Consider the following 18,089-nt stretch of genomic DNA (forward strand, 5'->3'; position numbering starts at 1 on the left):
AGAGCTGGTGCAGCGTGGTGTGAGGCCCTGCTGCCAGAGCAGAACCTTTATCCTGTTGGGATTATCAACCAGTTTCTATACTGGGCATGGTGTGCTGTGATATGGAATATCCCTTTGGCTGGTTTGGGTCAGGTGTCCTGTCTCTGCTTCCTCCCAGCTTCCCGTGCCCCTCCTCACTGCAGAGCATGAGATTGAAAAGTCCTTGATCAGGGTAAACATTACTGAGCAACAACTAAAAACATTGGTGTTATCAGCATTGTTCCCAGACCAGAATCAAAACCAGAGCACTCCACCAGGTACTAAGGAGAAAAATGACTGCTACTGCTGAATGTGGGACAAGGCCACAAGGATGATGAGGGGACTGGAGCACCTGTATAATGACAGGCTAAGAAAGTTGGGGTTGTTCAGCCTGGAGAAGAGAAGGCTGCATGGAGACCTCCTAGCAGCCTTCCAGTATCTGAAGGGGGCCTATAGGGATGCTGGAGAGGGACTCTTCATTAGGGACTGTAGTGACAGGACAAGGGATAATGGGTTAAAACTTAATGAGGGGAAGTTTAGATTGGATATAAGGAAGAAGTTCTTTAAGGGTGGTGAGGCACTGGAATGGGTTGCCCAAGGAAGTTGTGAATGCTCATCCCTGGCGGTGTTCAAGGCCAGGTTGCACAGAGCCTTGGGTGACTTGGTTTAGTGTGACGTATCCCTGCCCATAGCAGGGGAGTTGGAACTGGATGATCTTAAGGTCCTTTCCAACCCTTAACTATTCTATGATTCTATGCCTGGAAATCTTGAAGATAAAAGGAATGACTTCTCATTCTCCCAGTTTTAAGGAACTCTGCACCAAGTCTGTGAAAGCAAGATATTCATGAGACCCTGTCAGTCACTCCAAGTATCAGAAACATGCTCTGCCTGTTGGTTCTGGCTCTGAAAGAGTGACGAGTTCCTTGGGATCAGTGGGATCCACACTCCCACTGAGGGGTCTTATTTCCCCTGGAAATCTTCTTGACAATAACTAGTCCTCAGTCCTATAGTTGCAACAAGAAGTTTTTCCTCAGTCATTACAAGCAGCACATTAAAAAGACAGCTCTAAAAGCTACTAACAACTATGTTGAATGGTGGCAAAGAACACCAGCTGATGGTTCATATAGGTTCATGCTGTTCACTAATGATTTTTCCTGCAGATCCAAGGTTGAAATGGTCAAAATCCCACAGGCACTGTGTGTGTGCAGCAGAGATGCGGCTGAAAGAAAGCTACATTTAAGTAACTTTTAAAAGCAATGAAATCTACTCCATTCTAAAAGTTTAAAGTTTTAAAGTTTATGGTATTTTCAAAGTTACTGAAGATCTAAGCAGTTCTACCTTTCAGCTGTGTCCTTACGGCCCTGCCATTTTCATAGTGGATGTCACTTAACTTTCCATACCTAAATTAAGGTTTTCCCTTCAGTACCAATTAATCATTGAGTTGCTATATCCTAAGTTTGATGAATTTCATTCAAAACACAGAATAGTCAAACCCCACCAAATTCACTCCCAGGTCGCACTTAAGTCAATGGCATAAAACCAGAGATAAGCTTGCTGCAAGTAACAGCAGAAGTGATGTAAAAGCCAGGGCACAGACATGGCCAAGCTGAGGGTGCTAAAACTGAGAATTGGAATTACTGTAGAAATTGGAAATGCAGACCTAAACTGAGCTCCTGCTTACTGCCCAAACACTGCTCCCACTTAACCAAAACCATATTGGATCTAGAAGAGTCCCTAATTTTGTTTCCAGGTCATCATATTACAAACAAACAGTAAGGTTTACCTTAGGATAAGCAGCTTTCTGCTTGGAGCAGAGCGAGAGCCCCAGGGTAAGACCAATACCCTATCTTAACTTTTTCCTTGTGAAAATCAGGACCATTTTGTCCCTTTGCATTCTGCTGCATGAACCGCATGCAAAAGAATTGGCTTCATTTTCCATAATGGGATAAAGTACAACTGGGAGAAACCATGGTGGGTAAGCTGCTCCATGAGCAGCTCCAAGGGGAATTTTAGCATGGAACTAAACCCCTACTTCTCAGCCACCATCAGCAGACATGCTAAGCTATCTCATGTCTAACCCTTCATGCTTCCCTTGGAGTCAGGAGGAGAACTATGCAGGGATAGCTCTCGACACTGAGGTTTGCTGGATCATGGGTGGCCCAAGCTTTCCTGCATCTACCACATCCTTCTCGCACCCTCCAGACCCGCTTTTACAGACCTGTGACGATACAACTGATGCAAGAACAACAAGGCTGATCTCATGTCTGAAAGCCCTACCCTCACAGTCTCATCTTCCTCTCTCTCCACCAAATCAGCCCATTTTTATTGCAATGCTTACACTACTGATGTGGCTTTTGTAGTTCAAGACATTAAATGCTCGGGTTCATTATCAGCCCCCTTCTGCACACTAGTACTTGGGGCTGACACTGCCTCTCCCTCTGCCATGGTGCCTGGTCCCCTGGCATCCCTCAAAAGCACCTCCACAGTATATTTGGCAGCATGTTTGTGGTTATATTTTTGCAAGGCAAACCAAACTAAATCAAACTGCTCCACACCAGAGAAGGCACACAAACACACACCAAGAACCACTGAAACCACCACATTCCCCAGGCAAGACTGGTACCAGAGTGTCAGCAAGTTTGGGTGATGCATTGCTATGACCCTACCAAGGGTCACACTGTCCCATGAGGGTGGAGCTTAGTGGAGGAGGGAGGGGGATCCAGGGAATAGAGGTGATTTGGGATGTGTCCCTGTACCAACCCTGTAGGCTGGAGTGCTTCTTAGAGGTGTCACACATTCAGTTGATGAGGGAGAAGCTCCTGCAGGAAACCTGTCCTCAATCAGGGAAGAAATGAAGGCTCTTGAGCTGTACCCTCACCTTTGGTCTGGAGGAAGAGGGGAGACTGTGACTTCTCAGTGGAGTGGGGGAGCAGCTGTAAAATATGCTGGCACATGTAGACACACAAGGTAAGCCTAAAATGAGGATCCTGACATGAACCTCTCCTCAGAGTTGCACCTGTAGTAGCTGAGAGTGGAAAAACTGCAAGAATGCCTAGAAATAGGCTTCTGGGGAGCCACTGCATGTCCTCAGAAAGCACTTAGAAGTACATGGGGACATCTCACAGATACACACACAGGCATATAGGTACAGACATCCATCCTACTGCCACACAGCTCGGACAAGGTTCCTCACCCTGAAAACCCTGGGGGACCTTGAGTCATGGCCACAGCTCGGCCCTCTTGGGGACTGGGTCTTCAGGGCTCAGAACAGATTAGAAGATGCAGTTGAACATAAAAGCACAGTGTTAGGGTGGGTTCAAGACCCTCCTTCAGGTTTTCTAAGATCAGAAGCTATTGGCCAGGAGACTTTTGTGTTGGTTTGAAATACTCAGCCAAAACACTGCTGCCAACAGCAGGGCTGGCGAGGTGCCACCCCAGAAACAGCAGCTAGGACTCCCCTGTGTTCATCCAGGGTCTGTGCTGGTACCTTGGCCCAAAACAGGGTGCTGGATGCACACCAGTGGCCCCCCAGTATGGCAAGAGCAACGTAGCTGCACAGTCCCTTCACCTCCCCATTCACAGGTCCAACTCTAGTCAGAGGAAGGTGATAAGTATTAGTGAGCCCTGCCTTGTTGAGTTAGTTCATGCTTATAATAATCACAGATAGGCTGGGCCATGGCCAGAGCTCTCTCTTACCTGTTGGGATGAAGTAGAAGCCTAAACCTACCAGTGGTGCATGTACCCACGTCCAAGCTGCGAGACTAGCAAAGGGAGTGCAGTGTCAGGCTCCTGAGTTAAACATGGTCCAAGAGCTTTCCTTGCAGGCCTTTCCCCCAGCCCTCAGGCTCCTTACAGCCATGGAACCAGGCACTGGAAGTATTTGCAGCTCACCACCAGCAGAGCCACCTGGTAGCCCTCGTTCTGAACACCTCCCTCGCCTCCTCTGACTGGGACCAGACATTGCTTGACTGCTCAAGCATATCCTTCCAGGCCTGTATGCCGAGGCACACAACAAAACAGATATATGACCATGCAAGGGATGTACATCAAACCATACAATAAGGCAGGCACCACAGCAGCAAGCAAGCCCCTCCAGAGTCACCATAAACAGCCAACACCCTTTCCTAGCCCATCTGCAGGAAGGTGCAGCCTCGTTGCTGGCTGGCAGACACACAAGGTGAGCTTTAAGTTGCTTGTGGTTTTGTTCTAAAGACCCTTCACTGCAAGGGTCAATGCCTAACTTGCCCCCACAGGAAGAAAAATATCCTCTTAATGCACAGTTGTTTACAGCATTAATAAAGAAATGCAGGATCCGTGGCCCAATGCTCAGGTTACAGCACAACTCCCAGATGAGGGTTTACAGAAACGCATGTTTAAAGATTCATATTTGCATATTTTACAGCATGGGAAATGGAACAAAATTTTAGGAAAAACTAAAAAAATCAATCAGGAGCCTCAAATTTTCTCAGGCCACTTTCTCATACAAGTAAAAATGCTTCCTTGTGCCAAGACCAAGATGAATAGTCCCCATTTCCAATGAAAATGTGCAAAGTTCAAGCAATTTTTAGTAAAACTGTGGCTTTTGCTAAGTGCTGATAAAAAATTAAATTATAATCAGATTTCATTAAAAATAGCTTGGGTTTTTTTCCAAAGGGCTGCAGTCGTAATGTTCCAAATGGATACCCATGGGATGCAGAGCAGCTCGGAACAGTAGCTCTATGAGTCTAGAGGCCTGAACAGATTTATTAAACACTTTAAGGCCAGGTCCATGGGGGCAGTTCTGTGTGTCTAACATGGCTCTGTTTCAAAGGAGGCAAAGCATCCACGCAGCTCCTCAGAGCTGAACCCCAGTGCCTTTAAAAGGCAGGATGTAGCTGCTTTTGGAACTCTTCCTCATTTGCCAAGAGCCTGCTTTCCTGCAGTTTTCCTTGGCTGCCCCATTCACTGGTGGGTCTGTGCACAAAACCCAGGTCTGAAGCACAACAGGAGATTGAAATAACATTTCCCCTAAGGAACAAAAAAATGTGATTTCCTTCATGAGACACAGGAGGATGCCCTTACACAACTGTATGGATATAGACCAGATGAATACTGCCATCATTGCACATCTTTCTGAGTATCAGAGATGCTCCCCATGGCCCTGGTGAAATGGAGCCAACTGTGCTTCAAGGCCTTGACATAGGTGCTTTAGTAATCATCATCATCAATGACATCTCTGCGACACTTGCACAGGCGCTGCACAATGCATCTTGCAGACCAAGTCATTATATTAGGATGGGGAAAAGGCATAAATATCATCAATCCAAGGAATTAAAACTGTCTGTGGAAACTCGCTCTGCCAAAAACTCTGTGTGCCTACAAACCAGCAGACAATGGTTTCTTAGCCTACATTAGTCCCAGAAAAGTACTTGCTTCACATGTGCCCCTCGGTGGTAGCCCTTATGCCAACCAGCGGATTGTAGGCAACAATGATTTCGCATTTATTTCACGCAGACACTGTCCCCATAGCACAGCACTGATGAACCTCACACCAATATCATGGCTGATAGTCAGTTTCAAATCCCTGTGTGCTGCAGGGATTTCAAGCCTGGCTTTTCTATCCAAGCCAGAAGAAATGCCTGATAATGGAACTGGCAGTACTACTGACCGCAACCACATCTATCTATTTCATCTCATTAAAATATGCAAGCGAAGAAGAATTCAGCTATTCAGACAAGTTCTGTTTTCCATATAGCCACATTGCCCGTCATCAATTAGCCTGATGAATGAGACAGAGCCAGCTGTCTGGAAGAGAGTAAAAACAAAGCAATTAAAGGAAGGAAAGAAAGAAAACAAACAAATACGCAAACAACGAGAGCTCAGCTTCCCCAGACAACAGCACAACCCTCTTGATTTGCTTCGTACATGATTCTGGAGGCCTGCAGCACCAAGGGAAGCACTGAGTGCTAAAAACAGCTTGCCCCCACTGCAAGTGAATAGCAGCGTTTCAGACAAACCCCAAGGTTTCTCCTTCCCTCCCTGTGCCCCTGGAAACCCATCATAATACAGCACTCTCCTAGGACCATACCTGGACCAGAGAGCATGAAGATGCTGATCACAAACTAGCGCAGCCCCTTGGCCATGCTGCCACCAAGTCATGTAAGCTAACAGGTGATAGCTCTTGCAATTCCCACTGCAGCAGGCATTGCTATTACAAAGAAAATTGAAGAGGTTATATTAAAAGCTATCCTCTGAAAGAAGCATAAATGAACATGTCACTGAGCTGCAGTCAGCTGCTTCTGCCTGCAAATGCATTTCTAATTCCCAGCGTAGCATCTGCAATGTGGGGGACAAATCTTGCATCCCCTGTGGTGGAAATAAGCCATAAGGAGACCACTACACAAGTTCTGGAAGGAGGGAAGAGAGGAGAAGCATCTGCAAGCTCATGTCTATAGTGATGTGAGGAGAAGGAAGCTTCTCAGCCCAAGATATCCTCATCTTCTAAAATTTAGGACATGTACATCCCATTGCACAGAGTGCTGGGGCTTTGCGGTGTCGCACCTCTACACCATGGCCACCAGCAAAGTATGGAGCTGCAGCCCAGCTGCTCCACCAGCAAACCTGTGCCCATGGGAACCAAGCCTGCCCCAGGGATTTGGGCAGTTGCTTTGCCTTCACCTAAGTCACGGCCTTAAGATACAGAGCAAGCTGGCAAGGAGCCTCCAGAGTTTGCAGCCACAACTTGTGCTTTCCTAGGTCTTGAAACAACCTTGAAGCCTCCCACAAGAAAAGCTGTCACTACATCTCTGCTAATTCAGGCATGCAACTGACCCCTGATCACTTCTGGCAGCATGTGCCCAAGACCTGTCCTTAAGTCCTGCCTGGAGAGGCTTACTAAGCCTGTACCCACTGCTGCTCAATGGCAGCTTTGCCCAAACATTCAGCAAGTGTCCACTTCCTTGGAGGAAGGGTTTGCCAGCTGCCAGCTCTCCAAATGGGTCAAATTAAGTTTCTTCCTCACTTCACCCCTCAACCTATGTACCCTCTGATGCATTTGCCTAAAGGGGTGGTGGATATGCCATAGAATCACAGAATGGTTTAGGTTGGAAAGGACCATAAGAGCATCCTGTTCCAACCCCCTGCCATGGGCAGGGACACCTCACACTAAACCATGTCACCCAAGACTCTGTCCATACTGGCCTTGAACCTGATCTGGTTGAAGATGTCCCTGCCCATGGCGGGGGTGTGTGTGTGTGTGTGGACTTACTGACTTTTGAAGCCCCTTCCAACCTAAACCATTCTATGATTTTATGACTAACAAAACCCCTCCATCCTGCCCCACAAGCTGCAGGACAGGCAGAGAAAAGCATGGGCTGATTTGGGACACCATGGTGCCCTCAGCACACACAGCCTGCACCCCTCACACTGCTCACTGCCTCCTTCCCCCAGCTTAACAGTGCACCAAAACTTCACCTGCTCTTAACTGTTTTCCTCTTGCCTGCCCAGACACCTTCTGAAGCCAAGCAGGCTGCCTCCATGGGGATTTACTGTCCAGCACATCAAGGTCAATAGCTTGGCTTCACAGCCGCTCATGGCTTCAGAATGCTTTGTGGCCTTTGCAAGCATGGCGGTGTGACAGCTCAGGGCTGCAGGTCTCCTCACTGCCCCTTGGCTCAGAACTGCATTAGTGACCTGAGCTGACCATAAATACAAGCTGCTGAGTGTAAGATAGGCCCAAAGAGAACTTCAAGGCATTTTAATCCTGTTTCCTTACCCCTCACCCCCTATGTTTTGGATGACACCTACCTGAATTTATATACCATCACACCCACCTCTCTTCATCAGACCTTCCTTTGGTCCATTTGCAATCTGTTTACATGGCTTTTGGGAAGATATTTTAATGACTGTGTTTCATCGCAGCGCCCAGGCTTATTTGGGTTTGTGTCTTTGGACAGCCTCCAAAAGACTTTATTCAAGGGACTTAATTAGTCACCATTAATAAAGTGTATAAACAGCTGCTTAGGAGAAGAGCAGATCATAAACCCAAGGATCTTAACAAGGGCAATGGCATGTTAAAATGTATGAGAGACAGAAAAACATTAGCAGATCATCCTGCACCAGGAGATGCTTGAAAAAATGCCAAAGAAACTTCGGTGCTGGCATCCTCTTGTCCTGTCGCTTGCTGCTTGAGAAAAGAAACCCACCTCGCTACAACCTTCCAGAGATTTGATTTAAAAATTCCCTTCCCTTTCCATAACATCCCATGCAGAGTTTTGTTATATTTCTGCCCTACATTCTTATTATCTTTTGAATTTGTTACCAAGCCCCTAAAACACAAAGGTTCGTTAATATTTGCTTGTTTGCTACAAGTGAAATCCTACAGATCAGAAAGACACTGTTTAAACTACTCAAACATCTACAGGCATAGAGAAGTTCCTACTGAAAGACAGAACTGAAAGGGTATTTTTGTCATTTCTGTTCCCGAATTTAGTACTGGTAGTTTGTGTCGCGTTGATACTAAAACGTTCTTCCTACAAACTGCTCAAACATGGCACGGTGTTGAAGCTTTTAACTGAAAAGAAGATATAAATCAACAAGCCTTAACTTAGAAAGAACAACCTGCTAACTCACCTCACCTGGTACTGGTTTTCCAAAAGAGAAGAAAATCATTGAAATGGATTAGTAGCTGCCTTCAATGGATAAGAACAGGGTTACTGCGTTCCATTTTTGTATTTGATACCTTTATCAAATACAACTCCTATGGTTTCTAAAAGTTCATGGTAAAGTCTACAACACAACATCTCTCCTTTCTTGTCATTACGAATCCACATGAGGAAATGATTTGGGACCATCCTTCAGCTCTATGCACTGAAGCATGTATTTCCTTAATTGCAAATGTCCTTATTGTTGCAGGTCCTAGAAATACTTTAACATTCTCTCTACTTTCAGAATCCGGAGGGAAGCATACGGACAGCAAGAACTTTTATGGAAATATTCAGTACCCCAAGGAAGGCTGAGGCAAGGAATTAATTATCCAAACATTGTACTAGGGTTGGCCAACACTGGTGAGCACTGACCCATTAAGGCAACAGCAGCTGGAGAGCAAAGCGACTAACAGCAGTTTAGTTCTCTGCAGTCCCTCCCAGAATGAGGGCAAGTCTTGCACAGTGCTGCAATAACCTCTGGGCACTTAAAAGTTTCATAGCTTTATGTTTTAGTGAAGGAACAGCTCATGTGCAATTTCCATTCTGGAGGAAAAAGAAGAAACATTAAGTCAGTAAGAAATAAAACCCTACCCAAGAAATAAATCTGTGCGGATGCAGCCAACCTTTTACTCTGGTTCAGTGTAGGGACCCTTGTTTTAGCTCTGGGGAGACAACCCCTGTCTGGGCTGCTGCACCTCAGGTCTCCTGCCTTGATAGCACAGACATCTCTAATGAGGAACTGAAAAGATTAATGTTCTGCACTGAAAGAGAAAAGGTTAGAAATAACAAGTAGTTTTCTCACTGCATTTGGTGTCTGGTCTTATTTTTTTTGGAGGTACTTATAATTAATCAATGCTAAAGCTTATTTCTGCATACTTGAAGGTTTCCTTATTTTGACTGTCATCCTGTAAATGTGAAGCTCCTCAATGCAAACACACTATAGCTACTCCACATCTTACCTGGGGCAGTAACATACACACTAGGAAAGGGGACAGCCCACAGGGCTGCTCTCATGTCAGCAGCAGGAGGAATTTGGAGAGCTTTGCTGCTGAGTTTGCCTCAGAAACATTAATAGAAGCAACGTGATCATTTTCTGTCTTTAGCTAGCAGCACTGTTACATGCACATGTTAACTCGAAGACAGAATGGGCTCTCAGACTTTCATGTGGTTACAGACTGATTGCTATGAACGCGAAGATTACCTTCCGAAGCAAAACACCCCACTTTTTGCACTGGCAGAGGAAACCCTGAGACAGCTGATTCAGCTGATCAGAGGTAGCCCTGGGAGAAAGAAGGACCACTGGGACCATACCACCTGCAAGGTGATAGCATCACAGTAAGCTGGTGACTCCAGGGGAGAGCGCACTGTGGCACTGGAGGGCTGCCCCAAGAGGAGTCTGGGCCCAGACTGGAGAATCCTGCGCATGAATCTGGATTCAGTGCAGAGACCTTGCTTGTTCTCCTGGGCGTCAATGCACAACCAAATGCTTCCATTGGGGGAAACTCCACACTAAAATTTCAGTAGTGAACCAGCAACTACAGACTTCATAACAAGCAAAATGCAATTTATTTCATAGAGTTATTTAACAGCAAAATGTGATTTATTTCATAGAGTCATCATAGAATCATAGCATGGTGTGGGATGGAAGGAACCTTCAAGCTCATCCAGCTGCAGCACCTGCCATGGTCAGGGACGCCTTCCACTAGACCAGATTGCTCCAAGACACATCCAGCCTGGCCTTGAACACTGCCAGGGATGGGGCAGCCACAGCTTCTCTGGGCGCCCTGTGCCAGCACCTCAGCACCCTCATAGTGAAGAATTTCTTCCTAATATCTAATGTAAATCTCCTCTTTTTCAGTTTGAAGCCATTCCCCCTTATCCTATCACTACACGACCTTGTAAAAAAGTCTCTTTTGTGGACTTCTTTCTAAACCTAAGAGAGAAGATCAGCAATCCCCCTTGGGTGTTCATGTTTGAATCTTTCTGGTCACAGATGGGAGATGAGCCTCACAACAGCAGGTCTTTGCTTTGGGCAGTACCATCTTATAACCCAATAACAGCATAATCAAGGCCAAGAACAGAGCCAGGTCAGTGATAAAAGTATGACTAATTACACTGCTGCACTCCTGTGCTGGTCAGAGCTGCTAGAGAACAACTATCTGGCTTTTTACTGATCAGTTTAACAAACAGCACTTGACTTAATACAATTTTGTGTTTCTCCTAGGCTGGAGATGAAAACACAGAGAACCAGCATCTTTAATTCCTTATTTCTGCCTTTTGGAGCGAGACCATCATCACCCCGCTCTGGAGGAGGAATTGAAATTGGAAGTGGGACTGCCTCTGGAGCTACTCCAAGAGGGCAGAGCACCTTCCCCCAGCTGTGAGCTCCCTGGAGACCCCGCAGTGAAGATGCTGTCACAGGGACAAGTCCCCTGCTCCCACTGCTCCCTGGCACATGGACCAAAATGTGCTGCAGTGGCTCTGCGGATGGGGTTAGCAACAGCCTCCTTCTCACACAAGACAGTGTCCCTCCAATGCAAAGTGTAGGATTGAGGTGAACTGACCAAGCTGAGCTAAGCAAAAAGGTGAAGGGCAATTTGGAGCTACCCTTCAAAAAGCTCATGCTCAGGCAGCGCTGGCTGATCTGCAGACGGCTGGGGAAGGTGCTCTTCAGGCACCTCATGTTACAGAGTGAGCTGGTTCTGCAGGCACCAAAAAAGCTAAAGTAACCAACAGCAGAGCCTAAGCACGGTGGAAGTTTGTAAGCAAACAAAACAACGCAGGAATATGCATTATGGCAGTAAAGAAAGGCCTCACATTCTGTAATCCAGTGATGATCTCTTAAGGGATGTGCATACAGAACCCATTCCCTAGAAAGCCTCTGTTCAAGGACATTAGATGTCATTAATCTTCCCTTATAAGAAGATAGTTGGTGAAATTAAAAGGAAAAACATTTGGTACTGACAAAGACTGTGTTTTAAACACCATCATTACCCCGTGTGACTCACTGCCACACCGTATCATTGTTACCAAGAGGTTAGAGAGAATAAAAAATCCCCAAAACATGGTGTTTACATGAGTCAGGAACCAGTATACAGCTGTGTTAAACAGGGAAACCAATGCAGGAAACCTCTCTTTCTTTAGAGCACTGGCCATGTGAGATACTGGAATATGTTGCCCAGAGGTGCTGTGGCTGCCCCATCCCTGGCAGTGTTCAAGGCCAGGTTGGACGGGACTTGGAGCAACCTGGTCTAGTGGAAGGTTTCAGGAGGGATGAAGACAGCGGTATAGGTCAAACACCACAGAGCACCTACTACCTGAAAAGCCACGTGTAAAATACATTTCCAGAGCCATTGTGCATCCATTTTTCAGCCGGGCACCAACACCTTGTCCCCTCGCGTCCCACAAGACAGGTTGCCAGCACTGATGGCACTGCTCTGCCACTGACACCCCATGTGCCCTGTAGTAACTGTCTTTGTTCCACACCTCCCTCAAAGCCCTTCCACTAGTGGAAGTCAAGCTTCTGCAGATCCAGCTGCAACTGTTCTGTGCTGTAGGTCTCGCCTGCTTACAAGGAAACAGCTTCCTCTTACTACAGGTATGCCCAGTGCCCAGCTCAGGATAGTCCTTATCTCAGCCAGGCCTCCTAGATGCTGTAGCAACAAAAGTAATCAGTCCTGCTACTGCACAGGAGCTAAGGAGCCCACGTGCCTTCAGAGCAGGTCAAAGCACTCAGCCCCAGACCTGTTCAGGAGATGTTACCTGTATGCGCAACCTCAGCTCTGGGTTGGGGCACATCAGACAAACCCCTTCATGAGAAGGATATGGCTCCTCTATAGCCCTGCAGCAATTCCCTGCCAGACTTCGAGTCTGACCTCTAAAACACATGGGGTTTCCATTTTAAGAGGTAGGGTTTCAACAACGGCAAAAGAACGTTTTTCTTCCCCCAGTGTTCTATCTCTAGCTTAACATTCTTGAAAGTATTCAGCCTGAATCAGGCCACTGGCATGGGAAGGGGCTATGTGTGGCACAATCAGAAGTGAAGAAGAAGGCCATGTAACAGGCAGTGTTGGGCAAGTGATCAGTAAGCACTGCTGCAGGAGTACAGTGAAAGTATTACAGGCTTCAACAGAATACCTGCTGCTCATCAGATCTACCAAACTAAATGCTGTGGGCTTCTGATCCCACCACGCTCAGAGCTCTGCTCTGCAACTGTGTCCTGGGAGAAAACAGCCCCAGACTCAAACACAAGTGCACACTGAAACTCCTGATCTCTGGCTCTCAGAGGCTTGGCCTAATAGAAATAAATACACCAGCCTGAAGCTCCATGATGCTTGTGAAACTGCAAGTACCCTGCAGATGACTCTGACAAAGCTGCTATTTGCTTCTTTAGGAAAAGCACTTAGTGCAAGGTTTTAAAACCTGAGCAGCATGCGAATGGCACAGAGATAGGAAGATGCAGTTCTGAATGACACCTTAAAATGCTCCCTGTCTTCTGGTGCACTCCAGGGAGGCAGGGTAGAAAACCAGGGACGCAGCAGCAGGTCTCACCATTTTCTGGCCCGGAACAGAGGTTTACATTGAAAAACCCACAAGAAACCATAGGTAAAGCAGAGTTCACTGAGGCAGGTAGACGAGTAGGTCTCAGGGTAGGAATTGGACGAGATGCAGGAGAGAAAGGAATGGGGGGTCTGTGAGGAGGTTTGACTTCAAGGCAGATGGAAAGCAGAGAGAGACTTCAGTTCGCAGCCAGGGAAATGCGTAAATGCTACATTCACCCCAGCAATTTTCACTTGAGATCATTTCATGGTGTGTCTGTATATAGCAGCTGAAGTACCTCTGAAAGCTATAATGAAGAGAACCAGAATGCAGTCTAATTTCTTGGCTCGCTGTTTGGGCTATAATTTTTTCGGTCTTGCTTCAGCTCAGTTTTCTCAGTTCTTTTAAGTAAAAACAGTTCAGATGCTTTTAGCTTCATCACTCTTCTAAGGAAACATGGTTCTCACAGTCATACTGTCCCTCTGGTCCTTAGCAAAGCTTTTGAGCCCAGTGACACAAGCCTGACAGAGGGAGTAGCAGCAAACCTAGAGAGGATGACACTACTCCAAACCCTGTGCAAACTAAGAACAGAGGGAGGAGAAAGGCAGCAGGCCAGGCTCTGCTGCTGCCTGCACCCTCCAGTGTGCTGCTGTGCTTGCTTGGAGCAAGCCTCCTGCTGAAGGAGGAGAAGCAGCCGTGGTTATGGTGTTATAAGGAAGACAGAGGTCCCAAACCCTTGGGAGGGCAGACCCTGCTCCTCCCAGGGCTCCTGGAACAATGCAGTTCTGAGGAAAGTGGTAATAGGATCTTCTCTTTTTAAACTGGAAGCTAAATCTCCTGGAACACCCTTGGGTCATGCCTCAGGGTTAGAAAGTCAAAATTTGGCAGCTGCAACACTCGTCCGTGAGGCTTAAGTGGTTGGTGTGTGTTGTGGGATATATGGGCATCTCAGCCAGCAGCGGTTAGGGACACTCCAGGTCCATGCAAGAGGCATGATAACCCTCCACATCCTCCCCAGTGGCACGGATGATGTCCACCAGACAGTCACACTACAGTCTGGAGAGCAGAGGTCAGAGCCACTGCCCAGCGAAAAAACCCTGTGGGGTGGAAGCACTGTGCCACCCAAAGACAGAGGTAACTCTGGGTAAACACCGGGGCCGTTGGTTGATTAGTGACAGGAGAGAGCCACAACCACCCCTTTTATCTCGCCTGCATGCACACAGCCTCTTACCTGCAAAGAGGATTAAAGATTCCTGCTATTTGTGAGCAGCAGTGGGAGAAACTGAGAGGTCAGAGAACCAGAACAAACACCCCAGAGCCATGGGCGTCAGACAGCCGGGTTTGAGCAAGGATCCCAGGTGTAGGACAAAAAGCATCAGTACTATTACTGATAATGCCAAGATCCCAAAAGCCCTTTTGGATGGAGGAGGTGTGATGGAAGAAGAAACACCACAGAAAAGAGCTGCTGCAGCAGCAGACCTTTGCTAAGGGATCTGCTGAGGATCCTCAGGCTGAGGCAGAGGAGAGGAATGAGAGAAGGAAGGACATGGACTTGAGAAGCAAGTACAGCTTTAGCATTTGGGTTTGGCTCTTAGAACCCCTGTCTAGTTCAGATTGAGCAGCTGTTCCCAGGAGGGCATGGGAACAGCCTTCCAGCCCTCCCTACCAGCATTTAGGAGGGTTGGAACTAGATGATCTTAAGGTCCTTTCCAACCCTAACTATTCTATGATTCTGAGTTGTCCTGTGCAGAAGGGACAGTCATGCTACCCAAGGAAGACCCACACACCCCTCCCTGCCTCCAGACATGGCTGTTGCAGACGCTCAGCCATAACCAGCCTGTCTGAGATTATGGGCTGCTTCAATAATGACTTAACCCCAGCTACTACAAGTCTGTGCCTCATAAGAAAGAGAGAGGTGAAACCCCCCAGCAACATAGGCCATCACAGACCAGACAGGTTCATTTTCCAAGGCAGGAAGGAGAGACAGAGGTAATGGAAGCCCTGCTACTCCACAGCCTTTCCTCTGTCAGGGGTCCCTGCAGAAGTCACCTTCCTCATTTTTAGAAGCCCCATCTCCTCTCTGAGTGTCTGTGGCTGGATGCAGAAGAACATTCAGGGCAGCAGGATCCATCCTGTCACAGTCATGCTGCAAAACACGTGTTCTAACACTACCAACATTCCATGAATGGAAAACGGGATCAAAACAGTAATTCTAGAGAGGGGTTTGGTAGGGATGCTGGCTTTATCAGCCTGCTTTATAGGGTGCAGAGCCTGAAGTCCCACTTCTGCCTGACAGAGAGATGTCTGTCTCTACCTCAGATTATGCCCTCAGTGAAGCAGAAGGACTTAGACCTGAAAGTCCCAGCCTAATACCTAACCACCAGATGAGAGTTCCTATGCTACCACCTACCCTTGTAGTAATATTATTTTCTGCATAAAACCCATTGCGGATGTGATTTACATGACAAACATTCCCTGCGGGCTAAGCTCACACTGCTGCGTGATGGGCAGGTTTGGGATGCACCACCTACCTCCAGATTGCTGAAAGAGGGAACAGGGAAGTTAAAGACTGAGCAGAAGGGAATCAATATTAGCAGGATCTGAACGTCCTGTGAATCTTATTTTACACGAGCTGTGGTAGCTTCCTCCCATTTCTCGAAGGAGCCTGTACTGGTTCTGCAAGCTGCTGTGCATACATTATCCCAAAGCTGCTTGACTTCCTTTTCGGTTGCCACTGTGAAAACATGTGAGTTTTGTCAAAAATTTAAAGTGACCAAGGCTGAACAGGCAGTTCCTGCTTGGATGATATGGGAATGAACCAAAGTTTCAACAGAAGCCTGCAGGTTTGGCCAGCAGGAAAGCTCAGTGCGCAAGGTGATTTTTGTAGCAGCATAGGCAAATTCAGGTTGGGAAGGGTCTCCCAGATATGTCTAGTTCAGCATCCCACTCCAAACAGGGTCATCCGTGAGGTCAGGTTAGGGCTTTATACAGTCTTAAAAGCCTCAGTGGATGCAGAGTATTTTGACAACACTGATTGTGAGGGGAGCATCCTGGCTTGCAGGATGAATGATGGAAGGATTATTCCACCTGTGTGGCACATATTAGTGCCTACTGGCTGTAGTGACAGCAACCATTGTGTGAAAGCACATACATCATTTGCGAGCAACCCTTTAAAGCCGCAGCAGTGCAGGGCACTAGCAACCCAGCTAGAGACGGCAAGGTTCAGAGTTAGGAACTTGGGAAAGAGCAATAGAGAGGAAGGACAAATAGGCTGGGTGAAGCTGCCAGAGGTTTGGGAACTGAGCAGAATACCAAGACTGCAACTAAAAATCAAAGGAAGAAATGTGAGCACAGGCCAGAGACACAAGGGATCAGGAGTGCACAAACACTCACTCACTGAACACACTTAGTACAAGAGGAACATTAGGACTGATGGGCAAGGAGATGGAGGAAAAATAAACAGGAACACTGAGATTTATCCAAGTTACTTGAAAGAGCTTGGGAACACATGGGACTGAAAATAAGAATTGGGAGAGCTGGTGTTGGAGGTGAAGGCAGAGAAACAGACTGGAGAGGATCCAGAGGGCATGGACCAGGTGTGGGACCCATGGCTTCTCCCAGCTTTATGCAGATGGGGGCATAAAGCCTGTGATGGAGCTGGAGATCCAGGAGCTTGAGGAAGCTTTGCTGTTAGGATACACCTGTGAAACCTGCTGGCACATCCTCTCATCCTGAGTTTCCCACAACTCACTACCAACCTGTTTCTCTGCCATGCTCCAGTGATGCTGTGTTGTCACAGCCAAAGGCTTGTCCAGTGTTTAACTGAGGCAAATAGAAGTCACCTACTTGATTTTGGAGTAGGAAGAGGAAGAATTTATGAGAGAGGCATTGCACTGAGCACTGTATTAAAGAAGATGTAATGTTAAAAAACCTCCAAATTCTTGCAAATATCACAGCTGAGATTGCCTGTGCAATTTTAGTTCATCCTGTCTCTGTGTGTGGTACAATCTAATCTAAATTAAACGATCACACGGATTATTATCTTGCTCCACAAGACCTCTGCTGCAGGGCAAACACAAGAAGGTCATTAAGTCCCTACCCCAAAGGCAGGACTTTTCCAGTCCCAGGAAAACCAAACAAGGGGGCATGAAAAGAGCCACCCGGGAAGGAGGTGGGGAGGGAGCACTGCTGAGAAGGAGCTTAAATAGAGCAGCAACATTTACAACTGGATGATTTTTCTTCTCAAGTCAGAGTAATATTAAGGAAAGATACAAAAATTATTAAAGCAAGAAACAAGTTTCACAAGTTCCTACTGCCCATCTGTCTCATTAATCTGAGTGGGTTGTTGAGGACAGGTTGTCACAGACCTTTCAGGACCAAAAGGCTAGGGCATCTGCAGTGGGGGTCTCTGGGGCAGGAGGTAACATGGATTACAGGGTGAGGAGGCTCCTGGAAGAGGCAGCACTGGGGGCTCCACTGACCACAGGAAAAGGCAACAGAGGGAGTTTCAATGCTGGAAGACAAAGACATGAATCAGAACAATAGTGCTTTTGTGGGTTTCCCCTGCTGAATCCCCCTATCTTAAAGGAGGGAAGTAGCTGCAAGGTAATGCCTCTTGATTGATCCGTGGTTAGCCATTCCATCGAACGGATAACATCAGTACAGCAGATTGCAGTAGTGCCTTGTGCTCCCGGTGTCCTAGAGACCATGTAAGCACCTTGCTGGCCACAACCCTTTGGGGATTGCCTACAAACAAACTGCATTTAAAAACTGAAGCTAAAATGCCTCCAGCCCCACAGCAAGGGGTCATGCTCACCAGCCATTCCCAACCAGCCCTCCACTCCCACA

The sequence above is a fragment of the Pezoporus occidentalis genome, unplaced genomic scaffold (assembly GCF_034315485.1).
Source record: "Pezoporus occidentalis ecotype Australia unplaced genomic scaffold, CSIRO_AGI_Poc_V1 ctg74, whole genome shotgun sequence".
Classification (NCBI taxonomy): domain Eukaryota; kingdom Metazoa; phylum Chordata; class Aves; order Psittaciformes; family Psittacidae; genus Pezoporus; species Pezoporus occidentalis.